Genomic DNA, 11,311 nt, shown 5'->3' with positions numbered 1-11,311 from the left:
ACACAAGTCCGGTCTGCCAAATTTTCTCTTTTTCTCACTTTGTTGCAAATTCTACTTTAAAGAATGGATGAAAATGTGAGAATTAGACAGCATTTTTGTTATTGGAAAGCTTGGCACCAGCTCAATGGTAGTGTATATTGCAAACTTTAACGAGTTGGTTCTGTGGGTAATTGACAATAATATCTTTGTTCCTATTGTTCGTCAATTGTCTAAACTTGAATGATATAAGTAGGAGGATTGATCTTCCTTAACAACGTGTACCATCAACTTTAGGCAAAAGTTCCTGCAGCAACGCAGGGAGTCATCTAGTGTATACATATGGTTTAGGGAAAATATCATTTTCTTGTTGACTAAGCATATATATGAGCCAAATCATGCGACTAGTTTTGTATTTTGTATTGATTTACTGTTATTAATGCTTTCTTTTGATATCAGAAGGTACTATAATTACATAGATTTATTGTATAAAAAATGTACAACAATTAATGCTCCGATTTGAAAACATAAGGATGTGATATTTACTAAATTATTTATTCCAATTAATAATGCATTTATTTTACACCATTAACTATGAATATAAAAGTTATTTTCTTATCTTTTCATAGCTAATGCATCCCTGGTATTGATTCCCGCGGTTTTATTTGGAACAAATTTGATTGCCCCAATATAGATTGATTTGCAACGAATATATTGGTATAAAAGATATTATTAATTACCATTAAACAATTGACACAAATAGGCCGCAATATGTTTCTGTATAATAGTAGGAGAAGTGAACACTACCACAAAGAAAAAGTATACAGGAAGCACATCAATCATTGAAAAGGTACTAGGTTATTACGCCACGATAAATCTAAGAAAGCACTAGTGCCTTCCAAATGGCTATCTTCCAGAATAAATCAGGCATCTTTTTTGGCAATATTCATGGTCATGGTTACTCTTCTCTCCTCACGCGACGCGAACAACGAGGTTATGTTATTTTACATGTCTCTCATTCACATTGATCATTTGCTTAACATGCATTTTGAAATGTTGAGGTCCCCTATAAAACTAATGTATATTTACCAATGCAAATACTCTCTTCACTAGCAGAACACCCGTGCGTTGCCACGGGCCTTTTATTTTATTTTCCGGTTACACATATATGCTTCTATTGTTGTAGTTTAAAATAATTGAACTGTTGTATAAAACTCTTGTCGATGGATTCTTATGAACATCGGCATCATCTATCTCAATCTCTCACATAATATGCAAAAATAAACACATATAAAAATAAACCTTTTATATTATCATATGCGAGATATATACATCAGAAAAACTATTTGTATGTCCCATAAAAAACAATTATTTGTATGCATCTATTCTGATTGTCTAAAGCTCCATTAATTTTTAGTCTTGTTGATCATAGTTAAGTCGGTAACTTTGTCAATCAATATTTTCAAAGCATCATTCAAAGCCATCGGTTTTATATCTGATCTACAAAAGTAACATATATTAATAATCTCATGCATCATAAACTCCAATTAGTCCTTGTAATATATTACTTCAAGTGACAATTTTTTAGCAGGGAAAAGATTTGTAACCCAGACATGATCAAACACTACAAGAATAGTTAGTCCTCGAAAGAATGCATTCATGCCCATGACATTACGTATGAGTCCAACACGTGGTTTCATACGAAGTGCTCTCTTGTAATATGATACTCTTTTGATCCACTTTTCAGCTTGAAACAATTTTACAACATCATTCAAAAGGGAGGCCCCATAGAAGGTCTAGACACCTATTTGGCCACTTATAAATGGAGAAACTTTACTGATGTAATTCTTTAACGTGAAGAACCTACACACAGTTAAACCTATAATCAATGAAATGGATATATAAACAACTGCTTTGATTTTTCACTCAATATGATTTTTAGGAAGTTTGTGAATTGTGGACTTGCAGGGATTAAGTATGATCGCCACATTCAGAAAGTTTGTATTCTTATTTGTTACTTGTGGCAACACATGATTTGATTATGGTGATTTGTTAATTGTTACTCTGCAGAGGTGGTAACGTGCCCAATCAGGGCAGTAACATATTGAGTGGTCGGTATATTTAGAAAATCTTGGAGAGGTTGAGGTGGGCACGCTAGGAAAAAACAACCAAGTTTGAAATAAAATGATTAGTGAGGTGGGATTTCATGGAAAAAATCGATGGGAGGAGGGATCGGGAGGGGGGACGTAAACGAAACGAAACGAGACAATGTAGTGGATGTCCTCTAGTAGTACAGATACTCACCATGTTCCCATCGATCATCAAGTGTTCTCAATATTTTAGTCTAATATCAGTTCAGCATTGTTAAGAATTTTTTTGGCATGCTAAATAAACTTCAAAAAAATATACCTAATTGGTTGCGGTAATAAAAAATTATACTTGAAGGTTTAAGCCTGCAGACTTTCCTACTCGAACACATCCATTACAATGGACTAACATATTGTAGACACAAAGAAACAATTATTTTTAGGCATCATGATAGGAGACCTACTTTCTAAGAAAGTTTAATGCGTATAGATCAAGCTTTATACAACTAGATAGAAAGAGTCTAAGTGGTATGGGAGTGCTTGGTAGCCTACACCAAAATCATGTGGGGAGTGGTAAAAGGATGTGGATGTCGCCTAGAGGGGGGGTGAATAGGCGTTTCAAAATACGATTTAGGATTGAACAAATGCGGAATAAAACTAACGTTTAATTTATCAAGCACAAAACCTAAAACAACTAGGCTCACCTATGTGCACAAACAACTTATGCTAAGCAAGATAAACAACTAAGTGATAGCAAGATATATAACAAGAAACAATATGACTATCACAAAGTGTTAGAGCAAAATTTCTCCATAGGTGGTTTTGGTAATTGATGACAATCCCTATGGACTAATGGTTGCCTTAAGTTATATTCGAAGGTTTTATCCATAGGCACTTCTTGAAGTCCATCTGTTGGTTTCAAGAAGTTTATATAATGACCAAGGTGGTATTCAATGTATTATTCAAATAATGGTCATAAATACACAAGGTTATCAAGACTAAGACAAAGAGTAAATCAAGTTGATCAACACACAAAGCGTACAAGATGCACCGAGAGGGATCAAGTGATCCTTTGGTATGGTAAGCATTGTCCATTACACTTTTCTATACTAACACATGGTCTTCGTGAGAGTTCTATGTGGTGTTAGGTGTGTTTCCATGGGCTTGCGTCAAGAGGAAGATCTCATACAACCCATGGAGCATGACGTCAAGTGGTGATCGTCATCAATATTGCGGTATGCAAGTTCAAGTGGATCATCACGAAGATATCATGCTTGAAGCTTGCCATCCATTGTGGTGGCAATGGACTTGTGAATATGTGCTGAAGAGTTGCTCACCCATAGTGAGTATGGGAGGCAATCAACTAGTCTTCATCAAACCAACGCAATCAAGAAAGGTGGTCCATCTTGAGTGTTAGGGCATATTTCTCCCTAAGTGGTTTTAATGATTGATGACAATGCATGTGCGGACTAATCATGTGAATTGAGCATTTCATATAATTCATGTCTAGGCACAAGACGATTCGATGCCCCTCGGAGTCTCTCAAAGACGGTTTCTTTCTATGTTTCTCTTTGGTGGATTTGAGTCTTAGGAAAGCCGTACTATTAAGAGGGGGTCCGCGTCGGAAAGGTTTGGGTGGAATCATCATGTACACATTCATAGCGCACCACCTTTCCCTTGCTACAATGGAGCTCCAACCCCATCTTTCATGCATATGCAAAAGGCACAGTGGTAGTACCGCTCTCGGGGCGGTAGTAATTTTTTTACTACCGCTCCATGAGCGGTACTACCGCCCTCGGGTTGGTAGTAGTTGTTACTACCGCTTCATCAGACCTTTTTTGCATCCCTCCCCCCACACAAGTAGGCACGGTAGTATTTTCTTGCTACCATGGTTGGTGAGCTGCAGGGCGGTAGTGCCGCTCTTAGGAGCGGTAGTACTGCTTGGATATTGCAGTTGGTGGGTGGGTAACGATTGGATTGTAACCCCCCCCCCCCCCCACGATATATAGGTGTCTTCTTCCACTAGAAGCTCATCTCTCACCTCCCCAAGCTTCATTGTTGCTCCAAAAGCTTATTCTTGCCCGATCTCTCTCCCTAGGCAATCAAACTTGTTGATTTCCTAGGGATTGCTTGATAGGGCCTTGATCTACACTTCCACCAAGAGATATTTGATTCCCCCCACTAATCCCTTGCGGATCTTGTTACTCCTGGGTGTTTGAGGACCCTAGACGGTTGAGGTCACCTCAGAACCACATTCCATTGTGGTGAAGCTTCGTGGTCTTGTTGGAAGCCTCCAAGCTTTGTGTGGAGATAGCCCCAACCTTTTTTGTAAAGGTCCGGTCACCGCCTTCAAGGGCACCAATAGTGGAATCACGACATCTCGCATTGTGTAAGGGCGTGAGGAGAATATGGTGGTCCTAGTGGCTTCTTGGGGAGAATTGTACCTCCACACCGCTCCATCGGAGACGTACTTCCTGTCAAAGGGAAGGAACTTCGGTAACACATCCTCGTCTCCACCGGTTCCACTTGCGGTTATCTCTTACCTTTACTTTGTACTTGTTATTGTTGTGGTGTATTCTTTGCTTGCACTAGTTATCCTTGTGGTTAGCATCATATTGGTTGCTCACCTAGTTGTTCACATAGAGAACCTTTTGTTGCTAACGCTAATTTGATAAGACAAGCTAAAAATTGGTAGTTGCCTATTCACCCCCCCCCCCTTCTAGTCAACCATATTGATCCTTTCAATTGGTATCGGAGCCACTTATCTTTATTAAGGGTTTCACCACCCGAAGAGTATGGTTGACGATGGTGAGGTTTGGCCCGAAGGGTCCGAGGCCATGGAGTTGGTTTCGGTGGGATGACTTGAATGAGGCCATGGCTTCACTCAAGATATCCATGACAACCAAAGTCAAATCCATGCTTAAATAATTACTTGAGGGGGTAAAGAATTCTCCCAACCCATTGCTTGTGGTTAAACCCACCTCATAGGAGTCGGAGGCCAATTCCTACAAGGAAGCGACTAAAGGTACTCGAACTTCCTCCCCTCATGACAAGAATGGTACGTGGACTTTTGCCTCGGTTCCCCCTCCCTCGGTCTATGGAGGACTCGTCCCTACACCACATATTAATAACCTTGGTCCTCCTACTAAACTTGTTAAAGGTGATTTCGCTAATTGGGTTTTTTCCATCAAGTCTCATTTGAATCACAGCTCAACAAATCTTTGGAGAATCATTAAACAAGGCTATTACCCTCATGATCCAAGGAACCTTACTCCAAGAGAAGAGGCGGACAACCAATACAATCATTATGTGTTGTTCATCCTTCAATCTGTGGTTCCTCCAGAAGATCTCCCACACCCGTGCCCCTTCACTCGTGTAAAGGATTGTTGGGAGCACATCTTGGTGTTGTACAAGGCTAGCTCAAGCATTCAGCGGTCTAACTTTGAAGCGTTCCTTGATCAGGCCGATGAGTTTGTGATGCTAGAAGATGAGGACCCACGTGATCTCTATTGAAGGGTGACTGCCCTCGCTGTTGCTCTCCAAGACCATGGGAGCAAAGATACGGATGACACTTGGATCAAGCACAAGTTTCTCAAGGCCATCATGCCTTTCGACAAAGCCACGTCTTCCGTCATTCGGCAAAGACCGGATTTCCACTCCTTGACCTCAGACGAAGTGTTGGATGAGTTCATTGCTATGGATACTATGAACAAGACCGCCGACAATGCTCTTGCTCGTGTTCGGTCAAACACAGCATCACCCAACCTTGCCTTAAGAACCAAGGCCATTGTTGACGAAGAAGAAGAGGAAGAAGAGGGTTGCCCCGAAGACACAAAATACTCTTATCATGAGCACATGGCTCTTGCTTCAAGGCAGTTTTGGGGAAACAAAAGAAACTCAAGGCCCAACGTCTCCAAGGACAACTCAAGTGGGTCCAAGAACAAGCAACGAGTACGGACATGCTACAACTATGGCAATGTGAGTCTCTTTGTGGCAGATTGTCCTTATGAGAAGAGGGAAGACAACGGGGGCAAGCTCATTCGCAAGGGCAGATCCAAGTCATTCCCTAGCAAGAACACCTTCACCAAGAAGACTCATCCAAGGGGCTTGGTGGGCCATGAAGAGTACACCTCCGATGATGACGAAGACGATACAGGCCGTGAGGGGACGGCAACGGCTACCGTGGACATTTCCACTCCCTACCCCAAGGTATCTCTCTTCGGCGCCACCAATGAGAACCCTATCGCCAAGTGCCTCATGGCCAAAGGTATCAATAAGGTAACCCCCAACATCAAGACCACTCTCCTTCTTTGTTAGACAATGTTGATAATAGTGAGGTAGTGGAACTTGATGAAAATGAGTTTGATAAATTCCTGTGTAAGATCAATGGTGAAACCAAAAGACACTTTGTTGCTCTTTTGGAACAACTTGGTGAAGCCAATGATCTCATTGAGACTCATGATGATAGTATCTCCAAGTTGCAAGAACATAGTCGTGATTACGCCGATGAGATAGCATAACTATCCATTGCACGAGAAGAAGAGTGTGGTCTTCGTTTGGCTCTTGTGGAGTCATAAAACGTTGATCATGCTAAATTACAAAAATATCTTGATCATGCTAGTGTCCTTACGCATGTGCTTAAATCTGAGAAGGTTGCACTTGGGGTTGGCCATGATAGACTCAAGGAAGAATTTTACATACTTGACAAGGCCCACAAGGTCTTGAAAAGTGCTCATTCCTCTCTTCAGGAATCTCATGATCAACTCCAAGTAAAACTAACCAAGGAGATTTCTACTTGTCCTCCTTTTGTTTTAATTGATAATGCTTGTGCTACTAACCCTTGTTGTGAGCATATGCATCTTGTGGATGAGAATGCCAAGTTGAAAGAAAAACTTGAAAAGGGCCTTGTGACGTGCATCCAAGGCGAGAAGAATCTAAATGATGTTTTGCACTCAAGTCTCAGAAGAAAAAGAAAAACAAGACCAAGCTATCTTCCTCTCTCAAGGACATCATTGTCAAAGAGGGTGAGAGTACTCATAAGAACATGAAGAAGAAGGAAGGGGGTGACAATGCCAAGAAGGGCAAAACCACCTCCACCAACACTGCCGGTGATTTTAACCCCTCTTATGTTTTATGTGGTGCTATGCCAAATTTGTTGGTTCCTATTATGAGTACATTGAGTGGGCTATTTGGGTTCCTAAGACCCTTGTTTCTAACATCAAAGGACCCATTCAAAAATGGGTACCTAAATCCAAGCATTGACCTCTTGTAGGAGTTTTCTTCCGGTGGAGTGTCATGGTTGCTCGATAGTGGAGCAAAAATCATATGACTGGGAGCAAGGACTTGGTGGTGGATGTGAATCGAATACCATCTATGCCCACCCATGTCCAATTTGCTGATGCTTCAACATCTAAGGTAATGGGATTTGGTAAGGTGGCCATCTCTCAAGATTTATCTATAGAGAAGGTCATGCTTGTTGAGTCCCTTGCATACAATTTGCTTTCTGTTTGTTAGCTTGCAATTATGGGCTTTGCCACATTCTTTAATCTTGATACCGTGGCCCTTTTGTGGAGCAAGACTCTTAAAGTAGCCTTTGTTGGACATGTCGAGAACAGTCTCTATGTAATGAACTTTTTAGAGCGACCTACTAAGATCGCGACTTGTCTAATGGCTAAGGTTGATGTGGGTTGGCTATGGCATCGCCGACTAGCTCATGTCAATATGAGATCTTTGCAAAGTCTCCTCAAAGGGGACCATGTTCGTGAACTAACAAATGTGAGTTTTTCCATAGACCGTGCTTGCAGTGCTTGTATTGAAGGAAAGCTTCATGAAACAGTTCATTGTCCCACAACTATCATCTACTCTAAAAGGCCTTTGGAGCGCCTTCACATGGATCTCTTTGGCCCTCCTTCTTTTGATAGTCTTGGGGGTAGAAAGTATTGCTTTGTGATTGTGGATGACTACTCAAGATACACTTGGGTATATTTCTTCAAGAGGAAGAGTGAGACTCAACATACTGTCATCGACTTTGCTAATAAAGCTCAATGTCAACATGAAGCAAAGATATTGATGATTAGAAGTGACAATGGCACAGAGTTCAAGAACTACACATTAAATGAGTTCCTTAGTGATGAGGGGATCAAACATCAACATTCAGCACCCTATACCCCCCTAACAGAACGGTGTTGCAGCAAGGAAGAACCGAACGTTGATGGACGCGGCAAGAACCATGATGGCGGAATTCAAATCTCCGTACAACTTTTGGGCCAAATCCATTAGCATTGCATGTCATGCATCCAATCGGCTCTACCTCCGCAAAGGCTTGAAAAAGACTATGTATGAGATTCTTGTCGGGAACAAGCCCAATCTCAAGTACGTTCGGGTGTTCGGTTGTAAGTGTTTCATACTCAAGAAAAGTGTTTGTTTGTCTAAATTTGAAGCTAGAGCTCAAGAGGGCATATTTGTTGGTTATGCTACAAACTCTCATGCTTATCGTGTTCTCAACAAGTCAACCAGACTCATTGAGGAGACATGTAACATGGAGTTTGATGAAAATAATGGCTCCCAAGTGGACCAAAGTGGTCTTTGTGATGTAGGTGATGAAATTCCTCCTCGAGCCATAAGAAAAATGGGGATTGGTCAAATACTCCCCATTGACGAACCCCTTGTGGCCGAAGGAGAAGAACAATGCTCTACTCAAGTGGAGTCATCACCCTCGCTAGACCCACACGCTTCTGAAGAACAAAGTGAAGGCCCTCAACCCAACAAACCTGACCAAGGACAAGATCAATCTCATGAAGATGGTGTCGCACCAAAAGATGTCGAAGATCATGCTCCAGATACCGAGCCAGCTCAAGATCAAGTGCAACCACAAGATCAAGGGCAATCTAGTGAGAAATCTCAATACGGTGCTCAAAGTGTTCAAGCAGAAACCCCTAAATTATCAAGTAGGGAAGTCATGAAGCGCCATGCTGCCAGGATAGCCAACAGGCTCCGATTTCGACAGCATATCTTCAAGAATGTGCTTGGCAGCTTGAATAGAGGGGTAATCACTCGTCAACAATCATCAAACTTTTGTATGCATCACGCGTTTGTTTCGTGCGTTGAATCCCAAAAGGTACATGATGTGCTCAATGGTGAGGATTGGCTTGAAGATATGCATGATGAACTTGACAAATTCGAGCGCAATCAAGTTTGGGAATTAGTGCCAAGGCCAACGGAGGAACATAATGTCATTGTAACCAAATGGATCTTCAAGAACAAGCAGGATGCAAATGGTGTTGTCATTCGAAACAAGGCAAGACTCGTGGCGCAAGGCTACTCCCAAGTCAAGGGTATCGACTACGGTGAAACCTTTGCTCATGCCTCTCGTCTTGAATCCATTCGCATGTTAGTTTCTTTTTCTTCTCATCATGACTTTATGTTGCAACAAATGGATGTGAAGTGTTCTTTTCTTAATGGTCCATTAAATGAGTTGGTATATGTTAAACATCCCCCGGGATTCGAGGATCCCAAGTTCCCCACTCATGTATACAAACTCAAGAAGGCACTCTACGGTCTTAAACAAGCCCCACATGCGTGTATGAGTACCTTACTGAGTTGTTGCAAGATCGTGGGTTTGATATTGGGAAAATTGATACCACTATTTTTACCAAGAAGGTCAAAGGGGATCTGTTCATATTCCAACTATATGTTGATGACATTATTTTTGGTTCTCCTAACGAATCGTTCAATGAAGAGTTTGTTGCACTAATGACCGAGAAGTTTGAGATGTCAATGATGGGAGAGTTGAAGTTCTTTCTTGGGTTTGAAATCAAACAAGGAAGAGAAGGAACCTTCATCAAACAAGCCAAGTACACTCAAGACACGCTCAAGAGGTTCAAGCTCGAGGACGTCAAGCCGGTCAAATTTCCCATGCCAACCAAATGCAAGCTCGATAGTGATCCCAATGGTAAAGTCCTGGATCAAAAGGTATATCGCTCCATGATTGGATCCTTGCTTTACCTTTGTGCATCTAGACCCGATATCATGCTGAGTGTGGGAATCTGTGCACGGTTTCAATCTGCACCAAGGGAAAGCCACTATGCGGCAGTCAAACGAATCTTTCGATATTTGGCTCATACCCCAAACTTTGGCTTATAGTACCAAAGGAGCAAGCTTTATTTTAGTAGGTTATTCTAACTCAGGTTGGGCTAGAGACTGTGTCGGAAGGAAGTCAACCTATGGAGGATGCCAATTCCTTGGTCGTTCTTTGGTAAGTTGGTCTTCAAAGAAGTAAAACTATGTGTCACTTTCTTCCATTGAGGTTGAGTATGTAGCTGCCGCAAGTTGTTGTGCTCAATTATTATGGATGAGGCAAACTTTAAAGGATTACGGTGTCACTTGTGACAAGGTGCCTCTTCTGTGTGACAATGAGAGTGCCATCAAGATAACTCTTAATCCAGTGCAACATAGCAAAACCAAACATATTGATATACGTCATCATTTCATTCGAGATCATATCAAGCAAGGAGATATTGAGGTCCTCTTCATCAACACTCAAGAGCAACTTGCAGATATTTTCACTAAACCTCTAGATGAAGCAAGGTTTCGCAAGTTAAGGCATGAGCTAAATATCATTGATTCAAGTAATGTAGATTGAAACTAGGCATACCACACCTCACCGATCATTATACTTGGCTCTAGGTGTAGGCATGGATATAGAGGGAGTGTTGTTCTCTCAATGAAATTCCCCTCCCCCATTATGCATAATTGATAAAGTCTTTCACATTAGCCATTGTTGATGGCACTTGTGCTTCAAAGACGAGGTGTGGTCATGAACCCAAGGATAATTCTTAGCGGTGTCGTACCATTTGTCTCAAACTTTGGTGGCTTCGGCCACTGATGACCCACAAGTATAGGGGATCAATCATAGTCCTTTCGATAAGTAAGAGTGTCGAACCCAACGAGGAGCAGAAGGCTCTGATAAATGGTTTTCAGCAAGGTAATAACTGCAAGCACTGAAAGTAGCGGTAACAAGTGATGGTGTGGTGAGGTGAAACGTGGCAAGCGAAAGGTAACAAGTAAAAAGTAGTAGCAATGGTGCAGCAAGTGGCCCAATCCCTTTTGTAGCAAGGGACAAGCCTGAACAAAGTATTATAGGAGGAAAAACGCTCCCGAGGACACACGGGAATTTCTGTCATGCTAGTTTCATCATGTTCGTATGATTCACGTTCGTTACTTTGATAGTTTGATATGTGGGCGGACCG

Source organism: Hordeum vulgare, chromosome 7H, assembly GCF_904849725.1.
Source record: "Hordeum vulgare subsp. vulgare chromosome 7H, MorexV3_pseudomolecules_assembly, whole genome shotgun sequence".
Taxonomy (NCBI): Eukaryota; Viridiplantae; Streptophyta; class Magnoliopsida; order Poales; family Poaceae; genus Hordeum; species Hordeum vulgare.
This window is presented reverse-complemented; position numbering follows the sequence as displayed.